Source organism: Drosophila arizonae, chromosome 2, assembly GCF_054131065.1.
Source record: "Drosophila arizonae isolate 15081-1271.41 chromosome 2, UAZ_ARI_1.0, whole genome shotgun sequence".
In the NCBI taxonomy this organism is placed as follows: domain Eukaryota; kingdom Metazoa; phylum Arthropoda; class Insecta; order Diptera; family Drosophilidae; genus Drosophila; species Drosophila arizonae.
Genome location: NC_142922.1, coordinates 31,111,276 through 31,127,876, shown reverse-complemented (window position 1 = coordinate 31,127,876; position 16,601 = coordinate 31,111,276). Strand labels below are relative to the sequence as shown.

At 36.8% G+C, this 16,601-nt stretch overlaps 1 protein-coding gene across 10 annotated transcripts in view; it reads left to right on the top strand.

Annotated features, from left to right (window-relative positions):
• Gyc88E (Guanylyl cyclase at 88E) overlaps positions 1 to 16,601 on the top strand; it is a 53,548-nt gene that overhangs the window by 7,933 nt on the left and 29,014 nt on the right. For 9 of the 10 annotated variants that reach the window (XM_089462708.1, XM_089462707.1, XM_089462704.1 and 6 more), the window contains exon 3: positions 8,553 to 8,615. The exons of the other annotated variant lie outside the window; for it this stretch is intronic. The gene's annotated coding sequence lies outside the window, so the exon portion shown is untranslated. The remainder of the gene's footprint in view (positions 1 to 8,552; positions 8,616 to 16,601) is intronic. 10 annotated transcript variants of the gene reach the window in all.

Genomic DNA, 16,601 nt, shown 5'->3' with positions numbered 1-16,601 from the left:
GTTCATTTAACCTTAACTGTTTATAGAAGTAAATGCCCAATTGACTGTTGAAAGCAGGAATCGAATGAAAAGCACCTGAGTGGCACAAGGAGTTTCAATATTGAATGTTCAAATATTTCAATCTTTAAAACAACTGGAAAGTTTTATGATCCCAATAAGCAATAAGTACAATAACAAGTAATAACAATTGCACATAACGTTTCTCAGATATACTAATAATAATATTATGTATAATATTAAGTCAGTAGTCTTATTTTTAAATATTCATACATATATATGAGTAATGGTTTATTATTATTTTTATCATATACATTAATTTTAATAATTAAAAATAATTTTTTTAAATAACTCAAAAAATTATTATATATTGTCACGGTTCCTGTAATAATACATTTTTTTGTAAATTCATTTCATATGCTGAAGTTGGTGCACTCCAATTGACTTGTTTAAAATGTATGTTAATGAAGATTTTATTTACACATTTTCTGTCTCTCTCTCTCTTTCTCTCCCTCACTCTCTTCACATAACAAATCTAAATTGATAAACCAAACTTGCTTACCAACTGTTCTACTACTAAGAACTTAATAATGCAAGTCTCATACACACCCACACACACGCACGCTTATGAGCATTGAGGCCTCCGCAGAGTTTGGAGCTCGAGCTTTAACTTTCGTCTGTCTGTGTGTGTGCTGGTTTGTGGGTGTGTGAGTTGATGTGTTTGTCTCCTGGATTGTGTGGGCCAATCAGAAACTTTAACTCACGTGCCTCTAATGATGCCCCGATGCGTGGCATTCGTCAGATGCTCATCCACTCGATGATTCGCCCGCAGCGCGTGAATTGACGATAAGTTATGCATTTATGTGAATGCGGATCAAACTGAATTAATTATTCAAATGAGTTCGCATAAACCAGAGGCATAATTTGCAGCTGCCGCGCACTTCGGGACTTGTAATTGTGGGGCAGCAGAGAGCAGACTGTGCCCACAAGTCGACCTAATAATAGATTAAAATCGGAATTTCAATGAGAGCACGCAGATATTTAATGCTCGTGAATTGGGCCAGCTAAATGTTATTGCAAATGTGGCTAAAATTGTTGCTGTTGCTCAGCCAGATGCCCACAGTCGAGAGGGCTGCCCATGCAATACCAGTCAAGTCGGACAGCCTGCTGGCTGGCCATCTAATTTGCATTTTTATTCCCTTATTCCGTTGTAAATGGAATTTGAAGGTATATTGTTTTTTTCTTTTGTTTTCATTATAGAGCAAAGGTCGTGTCTAGGCTGTGCATATCTACATATAGACGAAAACTCAGGGGAAAGCCTAGTCGAGTACTCCCGACAAGAGCACTCAAGCTTGTTATGTCTGTGAGCGATGCCTCTAGCCTCCATCCCACTCACTGTCACTGACAATGAGCGTGGTTAGGCCGTGTTCTGAAGCATAAGCGAAATTTAATGCTTACCAACATCCGAGTCTTCGGCCTATCGACTGATTCACTCTCTGCCCGCCAGTGCTTCAGCCCTTCAGCCCTTCAGGCCATCAACGTTTCTGCTTGGTAGCTGTGTGATAAAAGTCTGAATTATTAAATAAACATAAATCAGACTACTACACATGTACACAGTACACATATACACGCAAGCATTGTAATCAGATGGACAAAGAGGAGGCCTGCCCTGAGACCCATCCTGCGCAGCAATCGTCAGCTTGCGAGGGCTGCTCAAAACGTGCGAAATATCATATTTGACAAACTGTAATAAATCCTAATCGGAGTTAATATTATTAATTCAAGTAATTTCTGCTTTTAATTTGATTATTTTTAAAAATAGACTTCATAAATGCGAATAATTTATATGTATATACACATATATCAAATATTTAACTTTCTTTCATTTCATAATTGATACTTCTAAAGATAAAAGGGGAACAAAATTTCTCCCTTTATTTAAAATAGTCTATTGAGTTGATCTCGGACTTTGATTTAAGTCCTTTGATTTAAGTCCTTTAGCAAACGCCGTTGGCCTTCATCAGGTCCATATCATTAAAATTGCATAGCCTTGGCCTTTAAGCATTCTTTACATGCTATTTGAGTGTGTGAGAATGTGTGGATGCCAGGCGGATGGCGCCTCGTGTCAGTGTGTATGTGTGTGTGTGTGTGTGTATGGGTGTTTTAGTTAACCAAGTCTATTGGCTATCCCCAACCCCTATCGATATCATATTTCACATGTTTACGCATTCAAGTTCCCCCATTTGCATAATCAGCCTTCACATAATTAAAAGGCTACTGAGGAGAATAAGTAGCTTTCACTTGGACTTCAGCGTCATGTTCGACGTTGCCAAGGTGCTAAGGACAAACTTTCTACACGCTATGCTAACATTTTCAGCTTGTTGCCACGTTGTGCTTTCTCGTCTTAGCCATTTCCTTTCGACGTTTATTACTCTGGCCCACTCAGCACACCTGTTACTCGTTTCTATCCTTGTTCACAGCAATGTCAATCACTGGCACGAAAATGAAATTGCCAAGGCAGTTCGCCTAATCGAAAACGGATATGATGGCGCCGAAATCCGTGCGTATGAGTTGAGCTTCACTCTGCCAAGGATCTGCACGTAAAAGTATCTGATATTATAACGGAATTGTGCGCCATTTTTCAAAGGGATTAGATGGCATATGCTTGTGCAAAAAACTTGTTGATTCAAGAAATCGGTAAATTTGTATCGCGTCTTTGAACACTAATTGAAATGCTGCTTAACGTGCACTCAGTCTAGCTTAGCTGTTTAATTGGACTTTCAAACTTGACTCTCTTCTAAGACATTCGCTGTGTAAACTTAGTGAAGTTTTGCCTTTAACTGACAGCCTAAACAAGTGACTAAATGGAAATGAGTTAGGATAAACTTTTGTGCGGGAAGAAGCTAAAAGGCTTCTTCCTCTTCTCGTGAATAGCTATTAAAAGTTACTTCACAACAATGTAAACAATTTGAAAAGCTGAACAACCATTTTATATAAAATTCAATTTCAAGGTTAAAAACGACACATTACGCATACGCAGTGTTATATAAAATTGCGTATACGCTGCGTGTCGCACAGTATTTAAACCAATGTCGTTGCTTTGAGTCTTGGCGAATATTCAACAGCCTAGCTGTGTCTGTCTGCTAGTCGATCTGTCTGTCTGTATGCCTCTTTAACAGCTGCCCAACTGCGAAACCCATTAAAGGTCTCACGTGTCTGTTCGCCTTTTATTGCCTATGTATGTATGTGCATATGTGTGTGTGTGTGTGTGTGCGTGTGTGTGAATGTGGGAAAAAGTCTTTTCTGCTCGACTTTTTGCCACGTTTAACGCTCATTAATTTGCAGCGTGTATGTTTTTAATGAAGATGCCTACCCGCGCTCACACTCACACACACACGCAAATATTCGAGTAGAGTAGCCCATAATTAATGCTAAGCCAAAAAGTTAATCCAGCGCTTGTTAAATTTATCATCAGCATTGACAACAGCAGTCTTTAAAAAGCACCCTAAATTCTTAAGCTAATTAGCTGTTTTATTTCAATTATGATTAATTACTACGTAAAGAAATTTTGCTTTAAATTTCAAGGCATTCTTTGTTGAATCCCTTATCGCCTTCTTTTATTTTTGTCTTAATATAAATCCCGCCCACGCCAATGATAATAAACGCAAATGCCGCGTAAGCTTGCCCCACAATAACACAAAATGTGCATCAAGACTCTTTAAGTGCGTTGGCTTGATTTAAATTCTTTATTTATTTACTTTGGCTCTTTAACGAAATAAAATCTTTAAGTTGTGGCTACGCACTCATATTGACACACACATACACATACAGAGATACACTAATGCAAACTAATCGCCGTTGACAGTAAAATGAACGAATGAAACACAAGGCGCAAAGGCAACTGCGAACTGGACACAGCACATTTAGCAATATTCCAGTGCAGCATAGAAAGTCATAAAAGGGACCGCCTCATATGATACACACACACGCGCACACATACAGACAAGGAATCCATTTAATAGCAGCTGCGTGTTTAGCTCTTGGCTTGCTTTTGCTTTTGCTTTTGCTTTTAATTTAAGTTGATGTGGCAAAGTGCAAATAAAAGAAGCAGATTTATAAACAGCAGCTAGCTGTGAGTTTATTTTCACAGCTCTCAGTTTTGCTAAGTGAAATATCTGTGCACAATGAGACAAACAACACGCACACAGGCAAGCAAACACACTTGCAACACAGCAGAAGGATAAACCACCGAGCAGCAAGCGGGCGTCATATGTGACTGAAGCTTTGTCAAATTCAACCATTTGTGTTGCTAGACAATTCTATTTTCAGTGAATTTGCAGGCATTTCAAAAATAAAACAAACCCAAAAACGAAAAAAAAAGAAACATTAATATACTTGCATAGCTGTATTCGATACGGCAATACCCTGCATTGAACATTATACTTTCACTACTCACAAAATTGTCTCTGTTTATGTATATATTAATACAGTCGAGTCTCGATAATTCGTAATGGCAAGGGAATCGAACTTTTTACGAATTATAGAGGTTTTCGATTTACCGAGGTTTTCATTTAACGGGGTGTAAGAAATCCAAATACGTTTTTATATTTAACTTCATTTCAACAATTTTAACTTATTAAAAATAAATAAAATAAAATAAAATAAAATTTAATTCAAAACAAAATTAAACTTAAACAAAATCATATTAACGAAAAATTTATAAAGATTTAAAAAAGCTTGTAATTTTTACGAATCATCTGCACGCTTCAAATAAAGTGAGGAAACTAATGTAAATCCAATAGAGAGAACAACGAAATTTCGCACATGAAGCGACATAAAGGCGCCATGCGTAATAATCTGCGAGGTCTACATATTTAAGGCTGCAAGCATAGGGCGCGCTGAGACGAAGAGGAAGACAAAGCTGAAGACAAGACTAGTTGCATAGTGCAAAAAGAATTGGTTGTACAAACAGCAGCGGTTGAAGCTTGCGTTTCATTTTCATCTTCGTCTCAGCGCGCACTGTTTCATGCCTAACTGTAGTTTAACAGAAAAGTCAAGAATTACGAATCACAAGAAGTTACGAAACGAAATTACGAATTATAAGAGGTTTCGAAACGGTTCATAAGAAGCAAGATCATGGCCGAGTAGGCAGAAAAATTACGAATTAACGAGGGGACCAAATTAACGAAGTTTTTTCAAAGGACCAGCAGTTTCTTACGAATTATTGAGGTTTTCAATTTAGCGGGGTACGAATTATCGAGACTCGACTGTAGTAAATAATTGAGGCTCGGTTTGTGATATTTAAGAATAATGTATAACAAGTAAAGTCAACTAGCAAATAAAGTTAATAATTTTTAAAATTCAACACATGTTTAGAAGTAGCATTCTTAAATGTTTTCTAATTCCAAATTTGAATACATTTTTAACAATTTTAATATTGGCATTACAAAAGCCTAAGGAACTGAGAAAACAAGTTTACAATTCAATGCAAATATATTTACCTCTAAATGCATCCTAAATGCTGGGTATAAAATGTAGGAGCCGCAAATCCGCAGCTGGGACAAGCGTCTAGTAAATATTCTTAAATATTGCATTTGTCTAACTCCCAACATATGAATTTCTTAAGTTTATATTACACAATAATAATAATGTGAAATAGATAAAAAATATTGAGACTAAGCTGATAGCCAAAATATTAAAATACAAAATATTATATATTCGTTTTTGTATATTTACCTAAGCAACTAGCTACTAAGACTCGATATACCTTTAAACGCATCCTAAATGCAGGGCATGCGAAGGAGAAGCCACAACAATTTACACAACTGGGACAAGCTCTGGTATTAGGAGCTTTTTAGCCAAGTTGTGTTTAACTAAAATTGAAGTAAATTGCTGCTCATAAATTAGTTGTGGGCGGGCCACTGTCAAAATTTGTCCATGCCTTGATTTTCTCGTCGTTTATTTAATGAAGATGCGCCGCTAAACGAGAAGGATTTAAGGACCTCCCGCTTGCCCTAATCCTATTTCAAATGACTATGAGAAAAGAAAAAAAAAACTGAAAGAAATTATAATCGGTCAAGAAACTAAGTTTTGGCCGAAAGCGATTTACGCCATTTTATTGAAATGTCCGCAAAAATAGACCGAAACTATTATCGAAATAAGGGTTTAAAGATAATTAGCTTTAGCAACTTTTTATGCTCAAACTAACAGTTAAGTCCAGATCAAAGGTTAGAAATACAAAAACAGGAATCGGCCTCGAGGTAAAAAAAGGATACGGTGTTACATATGTTGTGCCTCGAATTCACAGAAAAATACAAAACAATTTATGGGGTATGCAAAGCAAGAGCAAATACGATTAGGTGCCCAGGGCAACATATTTTAAAACGACAACCAAGCAATTTAAAAAAAAAAAAAAAAAAAAAAGGAGGGAAATATGCTGCATAAAGAAATACCCTGCAAATGAAATACGAAATATGGGAAAACTTAACGTGGTCGAAATACAGCTTCATTTTTAATGTGATTTTGATATCTTAGAGACCAACAAAATAACCATACCAACCAAATTATATATATAACCAAAATATATAAATATATTACATTATATACCTGTATAGCCTGTATAGAATGCTGAGATTTTTGATTGTCAAGCAACACTATATTCATTTCAATTGCAAGGGATCTAGAAATTACTCTGAAACCGGCTGATGTTTAATCACTTCGAATGACCTAGAATATTCAAACAGACTAAACAATATCTATGTAGAGCAACTTAGTTTGTTGTCTTGATCTAATTCATCCTGCTACTGTCGAATTTATCCACCAACTCATTGCATCCATATGAGCCAATATACCCTCTTTGCCTATTGTACAATGTATTCAGGGTACAGAAAGCCGGCCTAAGCTGCTGTCCTCCACAGAGTGAGAAACAGACGATACAGGAAACAGGCAGAAATAGATGCTGGGAGCTGCTTATATTATTTATGGCGTTCATTTTAATGCCAACTGTCAACGTGAAAGGCCGGAAAGCTGCTTATGCGACATTGCGCATACGCCGTGTGTGCCGCACTGAATTTGTTTGCCTGAGCCTTGTTATGCTTAATTTATCATAAAAATAAAGTGCACACGGCTCACGAGTCGCACTCGCATTCATGGCAGAAAGGCAGAAAGCAGGTGCCATATTCCAGAAGACAGCTCAAATTATTCTGCTTATAATAACCAAGTGTTTCAGCTGGGGATTCTGCCAACGAGCTGCACCAATATTACAAAAATAATAATTATAAATGTACCTTAGGGAACTGTGAAATTGAAGCCTCGCCAAAAATTCGAACTATGCCATAGAAGAGAGCTTTTACCATCACATTATATGTTATGTTTCAAGACTCTCAAATTGTGATATATGACATGTTATAATATCATCTGCTTCCTTACATTGAGCAAACATATAGTAGATATGTATATTCCCAGTAAGCTCTCATCTCTTGGCAAAATAAATGAAAATACAAAATAAATAAAAGCCAGGTAAGCATGTGAGAATTGTGTGTTTAAATTGTGTAATCTCGAAAATCAAAACTGAACAGCGGAAGAAATCAAAACCGAAAAATGTAAAAGTAAATAAAAAGCAAAGTAAATAAAGGCTAACGAACAAATTGAATTTTAGATTTGCCAACTGGGGAAATTATTTTTGGGGAAAATTATTTTTGGCACTTGGCATTAAGCGAACCTAACGAAAGCAAACAGAATGCGGCTAACTTATCCGCTTTAAACACATTGCCCCAAACTTAAGCTGGCGAATACTTACTCACTTACATATATTGTCTGGCACATTCAGCAGTTTGCTATTTTATTAGATTTTCGTGCCGTCGAGGAATTTTCATTTTAATTGCAGTCAAGCGATAATTTAAAATTCTCCCTCTGTTTGCCGTTGCTAGTTTTCTTGCCTTTTGAGCTTAATTAAATTTGAATACCCTGTAACAATTTCCATATAGATCTAGATAAGAAGATTATAACAGATATTTTTACTGTCAATGTCCTTTGACCAATTACTAGACCTGGAGCTGCTGTATGGCTAGAGATTTAAGTTTTTATGAGGACGTTATTTAAGCAAACTTAATATATAGAGTTATTACACATGTAAAAAATAAATGCAGCTTGTATTTACCACACTTTTACATAAAAAAAGACATTTCAGGGATGCAACAGAATCTTTTAAATTTCTCGTGTCAATCTTCATAATTTCAATCTTATATAATTTAAAACTGTATAGCCTTTCTATGACATTTTTGAACTGATGTAAAAAGAAACAAAAACCAGGATTCTAGTAAATTATCCCAAAAAGAGAGATATAGAGCGACTATTCCTCTCCACCCTCTCTCGCACTCTCTCTCTCTTACTCTCCCTCTCGCTCCCCCTCTTCTCTGTCTCCCTCTTCTCTCACCATATCATTTTTTGTCTCTGTATCTACATGTTGTAAGCATTCTAGTTCTCTATATCTCCGTGTTCCTCTATGAATATTTTTAAATCTAATTACATAGATTTCAACATCTTTTACATTTTAGTGTCGTGCACATGGAAAAGAAATTGCCGAATGGAATCAAATATTCGTATATATAAACTTTCTGGTAAGTTCAAATTAATGTTCATGTAGCAATTTAAAATGTGTACTTTTTAATGAAATAAATTAAATTTAAGCATACACCAAGCTCTGATTTGTTGATTAGAGCGCAGGAAATCTGTAGGTCGTGCATTTGCCACAAGTGAACTGTTATCTGTTTAACTTTTTACTCTGCTTCAATGTGGTTTCTCAAACAATGTAGCTGGAGATTCTTGGAATTATATAGAAAAGAGAAAAGTTGCAACCCTTTTGCGGAACTCTTTATCAGTTCGCAGGCCAAAAAGATATAAACTGAAGTCTCGACTCTGGTTTTTTGCAATTTCAAACACGCTTGTCAGTGGCAAATGCAATTTGAAAACTGTTTACCACAGCAAATACCAAGGAGTCGAAGTCCCTAGCTGAGTAATATAAACAGTTGCCAGGTTGTCGCAACTTTGACAGTTTTATTGATATTTTGTATAAAAAATAAAAAAGAAAAACACAGAATTCCAAGCCAAAAGGCAAACATCATTTGATAGCTTTTCGTAAAGTTAATGCTGACTCTTGCATACTTTTAGGCCTTGCCTAGGAATCCCGTTTCCAATGTGCCTTCATGTGTGTTTGATATGCTTAATCGGTTAGAAACCATATGTAAATACACAACTCAAATAGCCGAAAGTGTAAACGGTGCTATTGTGTGTGTTTTGTGAAAGAGTTGCGTGTTATTCCTCTCTCTCACACTCTTTCCATCACTTCGTACCTTTTAGAGCTTAAAGTTTCAGCGGAAATAAATCTGCTTAAAATTCAAGTCTTAACAAAGCTAAAAAGTTTTAAAGAAAATGGTTTACATATTCTAATTACCTGCGACATATGTTACATATTCTATATAAATTTAAGAAAAAATATAATAAAATTATTTACAGATTTAATCACTCAAGGCATCATGTCAAGATTTATGCAGATATTTTGAAAAATGAGTCTTTAGAATGTCCTCTAGGTTTTCTATAAACATATTTCTTAGAATTTTCTTAAGGTTTTTTATCATAATCTTCTTTGCCTACACTTAATCTTTAAACATTTCTCAAATGCTCTCAGGATGAAGCGACTTACGATGGTTTTCTTGTCGGTTTCGTGGGATTTATTTACTCTTGAGTAATTCTCATGCTACAATTATTCGCATTCCACGACATTCGTCCAGCTATTACGAGACTGGGTTTGATCCATAACTTACGCTGGAACAACTGGTAATCGCTAACAAGTGAATTGTATTTGTCTACCCTCTGGTTGTGTCGCGCATTGCAATGTCAACAAATGAGGGGCTCTTTGGCTGTTTGTATGTTTGTTTGTTATTTGTTGACGCGGCCAATTGGTGCGTATTTCCAAATTTGATTTGTCTCATTGTCATTGCTGTCGTCGACTTTGAAGTGATTCGCTGCTGCTGCCTTTCAGCTCTTCTGGTTTACTGTTCATTAACATACGGACGGCGGCTGCCATTCAAGGTTTTTCTGTCATCAAATCTACGTGCACAACAACAACAACAAATGACTTCAGACATCAGAGAGCAGATAAAAGTCTGAGTGCTATACAATGCTCGCCTCAATACAAGTAAATACGCTTAAACGTAGTATAAATAAACCTACATAAGGCTTTATGTACCTATGTGTGTGTGTGTGTTTTTGTGTTTGTGTATTTGGCAGGAGGGTCAGCATACTGCCCCTGTTGACCCACATATGCAGTCATTGACAGACGACCAGGGGACTTTTGGGGGCCTATGTGAACACATACATATATAAAACATTAAGTGTGTGCCATATATAAAGAAAACTACTTTCAAACATAGGCAAACAGGCGCAGCTTCTCAACTTTATACATTGTCCTAATGAAAAATCCAAAAATTTCGAGGAAAATAAATAGATTCTCATGACAATTTAAACAAACTTCGTAGCAATATTCAATAAACAAATTTAAAATGACAAATTTAAAATGTTTAGCATCGTTTCCTAACTAGTTTGAAAGCCACTTTAAACATTGCCTACATTTAGCTCACATACATAAATCACTTTGCCACATAAATCTTTTTTTATTTCAATTTTCATATCAAGTCGTGCAAAAAGTCGAAAACGCAGCGAACATTTTGAGGTTATGAAAATAGCCGCCAAAAGGGAAATCAGAAGCAGTGTGTATATATATGGATGTGCGTGTTTTGGTGTGTATGTGTGCTGCACACAAAATGCCTTTTATATTTGTCTTTCAATCTATAGCTCACACTTTCTCACTCGAACATTCGGCTAGCGGCGCTCTCTCTTTCTCTTTCTCTCTCAGTCTATGTCTGCACCTGCCACCACCCATTCCTCTGCTCTGTAGCCGAATGTGTGTGTATGTTTTTATAGTTCACACCTTCCCATTCTCTATTCCCATTCTTAAATCTCTTTGCCTCTGTCTCCCTACTCTCTCTCTCTCCCTCTATCTCCCTCTCTCTCATTTGCCTATCTTTTGTATGTTTCACATGCTGCGACTGCCACCGAATTGATTTTCAATTTTTACGCTCGCCTAAACGGAAAATTCATCATGAAACATGGAACATGGAACATGACAGATTGGACTTGTCGCAGGAGGAGCACATATTTCATTTTGCTCACAATTTGTTATTGTTGTTGCCCGCAAATTGCATTGACTAGAGGCCTGATTACTGCAAAATAACTGTATATACCCTTCGCAGTAGATTAGCGGAAGATATTGTAATGCCTTCAGTAATGTGCCTTAAGCAGCCATCAGCAGTTTATGACAGCGCCAACTCCCACCTAAGCACTCAACGCACAGATTCTCAGATGCCTGTCAGTTGTCACAGAAATATGCAAACAATTTGCATATAATTATAAACATGTTTATGCCCAAGCTGAAAGCTTGCTCATCTGGTGACGAAATACTGAACAAACTGAAGTTTAATTTTTTACGGTAGTCCTTTACTACACACATAAGATGCTACGTCTTGGATAAGCACGTAAAAAATTCTAGGTCTATGCATATTATTTTACGAGTCAAAGGCTCTCTCTTCAGTTGTGAGCATACCTTTGGAATGACTATGATCATTTTTGTAGATTAAAAATAGTTTTATCCAAGATCTGATTACGATTGAATACAATAATTTTTACTTACAAATATTATTTATTTTTATTTTCATTTTATTTTTATTTTCTAAGGCATTCTTTCCTTTCTTTTTATTTTGATGTCTACTAGGGTATTGAATACTCGACGCAAATTATATTGCACTTCTTATTTACTTATTATTTGGCGGCTATTGTTGGAAAGATAAATAAAAAGAAGGCGGATGAACGAAATGAATAGTGCCCAAAGCAAGAAAATCCATACGTTTTAGTTAGCTGTTGTCGTGGCATTTGGGTTGCCAAAGTAAGCAAAGCATAATTTGATTATAAATAACCAATCTAATTATAGAACGACTAATATAAAGTTATTCATAGTACAATCTCTATTTGTTTGGCATAAGCCTTATGTATGTAAACAGGTTCAAGCATAAGGTATTATTAAATTGCCTTATTAAATATCAAGCAGTTATTACATAGAGTAAACAACTGAGTAGTCAATAGGTATTTGCAATTTCTCGACTCTTCGTGCTTGCCAACATTGTTGAACTTTGCTCGTATTCCAAGTAAATGCAAGTTGCGCAAGTCGCCTACACCATTTTAAATTTTCAATTCGAATTGCCAAGCACAAAGTTAAAGAGATATTGTAGCTCACTCACAGAGCCAGACGTAGGCGTTTGAGGTGGCAGAAAGTCGGCTCACTCATAATTCACGTGGCACGAGGCGGACTTTGAGTCGAGGCTGCAAACAAAATGGGCGGCCTTGCCATTGCCTTTGTTATGGCGTCCTGAATGTAATCACTTCCGCTTCCGTGAGTCTTTCTGCAGCTTTTGGACTTGACCCCGCCAGACTGTCGAAATTCTGAGAAGCCAAGCAAACTTGACCTTCGTTTCATGCAGATTTGGCAGCTGTGACAGTGAAAGCCGCAGTAGCAGCCGCATTGGCCCCTGCTCTTGGTCAACTGTTAACTGAAGATGCCCAAGATAGATGACCATGGAGCAACGTTTCGTCCCTCACATAAAATCAACTTTCATTTGTTGCTGATAATCAGTCACACTTGTTTCATCTTTTTCTCTGAGCCTCTCACATTAATGAGTTTTTTTGCTAATCAATCAATTCACTTCAGCAGGCGCCTGTCAAATCTGTTATGCAGCTGATACATATCTGCGCATTGGACTAGCATACCCCCTTTGGCTACTTGCAATGAGCAGAGGAAATAGAAAACACAATTCAAGCAACTTTGCTCGAGCTGCTTTGCCTTTCAGATTGAAAAACTATGTTTTACTTGCAGGAACTTGGTAAGCCAGATAAGAGTTGAGCAGTACAGCCAAAGTTGGCTACATTCGCCGGCTTGCCTTGAAGTAATGCAACTTTGCCACTTGCGGATAGCTACAGGTGCGGCCCGGATAATGTCAATGTTCGTTGTCCTTGCTTCCATTTCCTGTCCTTAAGTCGGCCAGGCTGACTCAAGAAAAGACCCGAGCTGACTCTTAAGCCAACCCAAATCCTGTTTTGTTGCGCAGCTGTTACAATGCAACAATGCTGCAAATCGAAAATAAAACTGACTGCACTATGAGCAGAGGCTGGCAACGAGCAGTAGAAGTAGCCAGAAGCATCTCACTTCCTTGAGCTGGGATGTTGTTTGCGTCTTATAACTGCAGTTTGTGCAACATTTTAAGGAAATGTAACTTCAATAAAACTTTTACTTATGTACAACCATATACTTAAGAGTAAATATTGATCATTGGGCCTGTCGCTGGCACTCACACTACCACTATACACACCTGGCAAATAGGCAAATTTACTAGATCTCAGATTCGTTCACCCCATGTCAAAGATGGCCTGCTACTCGGTGTAGCCCAGTTGGCATAGGGTAAAAGCTTTTAAGTGTTCAACAAACTGAACTCAACAGGCAAAGTAAACAAACTGCGTCTGATTCACAGCTTAGCAAAACTGAAGCCCAAGCTGTCCCGGTCCCTCGCAGGAACTTAGCCAGTTACACGAGAAACCTTTCGCCAGCATCGACTTGCTCTCATTAACTTTAATTTAACCTTCAATAGAACACTTAACCCATCGCCTGAGCAAAGTCGCCCCGAGCGACAATTAAAGTTGAATCAACGTTTAAATAAATAGAATAGAATAGAAACTTTATTGCAGACAGCTCAAGTATCTGCCAGTCAATACATTCTCATAGCTGCTATTTGAGCTGCCATTGTGTCTTTGTTTCAATTAAGCGCTTTTAATTGTGGGATGTCAGACAGCCTTTGTTTGCCAGACATTTTGGCTTTCGCCGTCTGCTGACATGCATCAATTATTTTCGAAATATTTATGTTGTGAACAATGATGATTTAATTTTGGCGCACTCCAGTTATTTTTATTCCAGCAATCGACCCAGAGCTCAGTGATCCGTGCAAACTTCAATGCATGACTTGGATGCGACTTGGCATTGTTTCCATTTGAACAATGCAAAGCAATTAAACCCTTTCAGCTGAGGCGGAAACGCGCGCCTAAAAGCTCGCAACATTTTTCTTTCTTTCCCTTTTGTGGTCTCGAATATGTGACAGGCATGTCAAGAAACAATCACGCCCTCAGCCCACAAACCCCCTCTCCCCACGCCCCATAGCAATTAGCAGCAACAGTCGCTGTCAGTTGTGGAAAACGTAAAGCAAGCACATGCATCTGATGGCCAAAGTTGGCGTGGTCGAAACTTTTGGCCGAAATATAAATCTTACGCTGTCCGGACAGACGTCAGCAACAGGCGCAAGAAGAAACGTAAAAGGACAAGAGCAAAGTGACTGCCACAACAGAATTTGGAATGCCCTTTTACTAATCTGCTTTATGAATTTCTGACAACACAGAAAATGTGAAAATTATCTGAAATAGTTGCTCATACATTTTATAAAGTTAACTAAGTTCAGCCAAAGACTTCAAACTTCTGAAGTACTCGAGACTTAACAACATCAATTGTACATCATTGGGCATCAAATGAACCGCAAAATGTAAAGGCATTAAAATGAAACGACAAAAAAAAATTTGAAAGCAGTCAAAAGTTAAAATTTTTTCTATTTACATAAATACATTTTATATTTTAGAAATATACTTAAGTTCTGATAGATTTTTTTCCCCCAAGGGGGAATTTGTAGCTTAAGTATTTGTTTAGATTTGTCAACTTTTTGACTAGATCAGCTTAAAACATGAATGCTGTATAGGGTTTATATATAGAAGAGGATATAAGAAAAATTTTATTGAGGATTTAACTTATTGTGATAGTATAGAATATTAATTTACTATATATATTAGAACAATAAGAAGAATATTAATTTAATATTTATATTTATGCTATGATTATATAATTACATAAATTTTATTTTATTTATTTCTAATTTTATTTTATTTTAATTAAAAAATATAATATAATTTTATTTTAATTAAAAAATAAAAAGTCCATCAAAAAGAACTTACAAGCAGGGATGCTCTGTTACTCTATTAGTGATGAGATCAAGGTCGTAAAGATATTGCAGACTAATAAATGAAATGCTTGTACAAAATCCACATAACCTGATATACCACTAGATAGTTTTACTAGATCATTTTTCTCAAAGATTATTACATAAGTAAATTCAAGAGCAATGCAACTGCAAGGTTCAGTGATCCTAGGTTTAAAGCTGTGAAGAATGGAATTCCTATAAGCCGTGTCATATTATCTTGAAGCTTATGTCTGATCAGTGTCTTGTAAAAAGGCCGAAATTTATGCTGTTTCCGATTCTTACACAAGTGTAAAATAATGTTTGTTTTATGTTTTAAAATGGGTCTTTTTATGCAAATGATTACACCTCAACGAATAAAGCAGCCGCAAATGCTTTTTAGTATATGCGCTGTGAAAAGCGTGCTAGAGTTTCTTCTAACAACTTTGTGGCACTCCCGGTGTGTGGACGTAGGACGCAGAGCGCAGGAGATGCGGGTAATTTGACATGGAGATTAAATTTTTAATTAAACGCTTTGGGCACACATTGAAAAGGATGTCTCCACATGACTTGGCATACGCTCCGGGAACACATGAAGGATCAACGGTATACCACTTGCCAAATCATCGAGGGACACATCAAAACAACAGTTAAACGTAATTGAAATGATGTAAGAAAAAAAAGCGACATGAACATCAAATCTCCAAAGAACAGAACCCAGGCAGGAAATATAATTGACATTGAATGACCTTAGCCAATCGAACTGGTGTGAATCAATAATTAAATAGAAGAAAAATTCGAAGCAGCAAGAGAAAATAAAACATTGTAGGCAATGGTCAGAAACAATAAAGAAAAGAAAATTAGGGCGCTCCAGCACAATGGAGCGTGTGCATATGTCCATGAGGACTCGAAGGACTCGTTGCAGACTCAGCACAGCAACAGTAGGAGCAACAGCAACAAGAACACCAAGACAAACAAAAAGTGCGAAACAATTGCGTGCTAAACGCCAAAAACGTCAAAGTCAAAAAAATTGTTGAACATACGAAAAAAGTAAGTGGAAAGAGGAAACGATAGCAGCAACAGCAGCAGGAGCAGCTACAGCAAATGAAAAGATAAATGACATTGGCAGAAAAGAAATGGAAACATGGACAGTTCTATGACATGTTTACAGCGCTGTCCATTAGTTGACTAAGCTCTAGATGTTTTAAATTAATTAAGGTCAGAGTCCAGGCACGCAGCGTTCACGAAACCATTCCATTCATATTGGCCGTTGCTCATTTTAATTTCTCGCTACCCTTTGGTAGATACAAATTCGGCACCATTAATTTTCAATTTCAGTTCATGTCAAAAACTCTCTTATCTGCCACATAAATTTGACATGAACATTCAAATAGTATCGGTCAGCAAGAATTTCCAAATAAGTTGACATAAAACTAAAATGTGTGTAGT